Source organism: Geospiza fortis, unplaced genomic scaffold (genome assembly GCF_000277835.1).
Source record: "Geospiza fortis unplaced genomic scaffold, GeoFor_1.0 scaffold237, whole genome shotgun sequence".
Taxonomy (NCBI): Eukaryota; Metazoa; Chordata; class Aves; order Passeriformes; family Thraupidae; genus Geospiza; species Geospiza fortis.
The window spans coordinates 6,952,016-6,954,296 of record NW_005054319.1 but is presented as its reverse complement, the minus strand read 5'-3'; the positions used below and the strand labels follow the sequence as shown (position 1 = coordinate 6,954,296).

The window sequence follows — 2,281 nt, the reverse complement described above, 5'->3', positions numbered from 1 at the left end:
CTCCTCCCTCAGCACGGCCGCCAGCCAACACCGCCGCCGCTCGCCTTTTACTTCAAGCGTTATCACCGGACATGAGCACTGCTACACTCCCATTTCTGGGAATACACACTTCTGTATTCGTGAGAACTGAGGTACGCTTGCTTACGGTACAATACGCACCCAGGCAGCATTCCTTCGCAGAAACTATTCAAGGTTGATTTTACAGTGGAGATTCGAGGTGTAATCTTAGGAGTAAATGAGACTTCAGGTGCTAGTTTTACTGCAGTGCTAACGCATCGTGCACAGAGACTATTCTTACCACATAAGAGTCAGTCCACACATGCACAATTACTTCTATCAGTCTCTGTTCCCTTACAGAAATTCTTTTGACTAGTCCAAAAAATTTTGATTCACTCTCTACAACGCCCTGACAGGAGGCTGTAGCCAGGTGGGGATGGGCCTCTTCTCCCAGGGAACGAGTGACAGGAGTTCGCTTTACTCTGCACCAGGGCAGGTTTAGGTTGGGCATTAGGAAAGGATATCAGACACTGGAATGGGCTGCACAGGGAGGTGGTGGAATCACCATGCCTGGAGGAGTTTAAGGACGGGACAAAGCACTGAGTGCCATGGTCTAAATGATAAGATGGTGTTTGTCACAGGTGGGACTCAATGATCCCAGAGTTTTTTTCCAACCTAATTGATTCTGTGAATTTTTAAAGTATACCTCTGAGATTATGTATTTTTCCCACTGTTCAAAACAGGGTCATTTTCTTTTAAGATTTTGTTTCAGTTTGATACAAACTACAAGTCCAGTTCAAATGACATTTCAGTTAATTATTCCAGCCTATTCCAAGAAAGAAAATAGTCTCTCATTGTTTTCTCTCTCATCCAGTTTTTTCCCAGAGAACCAATCAACAGATCTTTAGCATGAAAGAATTCAACCTTCTAGATCTGAGGAAGTGCATCTAGATCTACCTTGGTATGCAAGGTGAAAATGCAGCCCAAAATACGTGTTCTACAGTAGAGTTTTTTACCACTTTTTTGTGTCTTTTCGCTTAGTTTCACATTCAGTGTTTAGTAAAGTAAAAGAGCATCCAAGTGTTTGATAGTCTGTGCAGCAGACATGAAAACATGGCCTTTCTGTTCCAGTTATAAAACTTCTGACATATAAAAAGCCATTGAATCTTGAATTAACTGCTTGTATTGCCCTCTCATTTTAGGTGCTCCTTCTGCTTACATAACAATACACACTTGTTGAAGTAAAAAAAATGTCTAATCTGTAAGACATAGTGCTTCAATTCCTATTGAAGTACTTAATTACAGTACCTAACTGTTTGACTTGCAGTTTATTTTGTGGGTGAGGGAAGCAAAGAGTTCCCAGATTTGTCAGCTACTTCTGGGAAAATGTCAGGCTTCTAAAACAGCCATCAACCACTTTAAAGTGCCATGAACACTTTAACTAGAAAGTGTACAATGCATCTTAAAAAAGTGAGGAGTAACATGAAAATTTTGGGCTTCAGCCAATTTACTGCAAAATGAAAACATCTCTGCCATTTTAACTAACATCTTACTGGGAGCCATTTAACCATACTAGATGATTTACTGGGAATGTCTGTTGAATAAACTGCTTATACTAAAAAGGCAAAGCTTAATATTCAAGAATCTTTAAAAGCTCTCTCCACTACATCCTGCATAATTATTTATCTTTTTCTGTATGCAGAAATTACCCTGTACAATTTGTGGAGAATTTTTCATTTGCTTTCATTCTGCTGGAATTCTGGAAAAGATGCTTTATGAGCCGTGTGAACTCCAGCCCTGCAGCACAAACTCTGAACTCTTCTGCCGCCCATGCCCACAGCTCCTGCCCTGCGTCCCTGTGCAGCACCTGCTCTCCGGGGCAGCTCTTGCTGGCACGGCGCCGCTGCGGGCCCATCCTGCTGCTCTCTACAGCGAGCCATCAAACAGGAGAACGCTCCTTCTGTAATACGGCACTGCCTCCGGTTGCCCTGGAATTATCATCATTAAGGCACCGTCGCTAGCAGTTCTCCACCATCCTCCCGGTGTCTCCTAGGCAGAGTCCCATGCCCTCTTCCTGGCTGCTGCTAGTTTCGTATTTCTGGCTTTGAGGGCGAGGCCCACATCCATGACATTTCGCCGCAGAACCGCGGCTGGTGTAAGACTTCCTTCCCCCCGGCAGCCACGCCGGTCCTGCGGCCCGCTCGGAGCACAAGCGAAGCTACAGAAAGCACCGCTCGAAGCTGGCGGCGCCGAGCCCGCGGGCGGTGCGGACAGGGCGGTGCGG

General features: G+C 45.1%; 1 protein-coding gene across 1 annotated transcript in view; it reads right to left on the bottom strand.

Annotated features, from left to right (window-relative positions):
• Positions 1 to 2,220, bottom strand: part of BFAR (bifunctional apoptosis regulator) — a 9,416-nt gene extending 7,196 nt beyond the window's left edge. The window contains exon 1 of the mRNA XM_031056516.1: positions 1,865 to 2,220. The gene's annotated coding sequence lies outside the window, so the exon portion shown is untranslated. The remainder of the gene's footprint in view (positions 1 to 1,864) is intronic.
• Between the last annotated feature and the right edge of the window lie 61 nt (positions 2,221 to 2,281).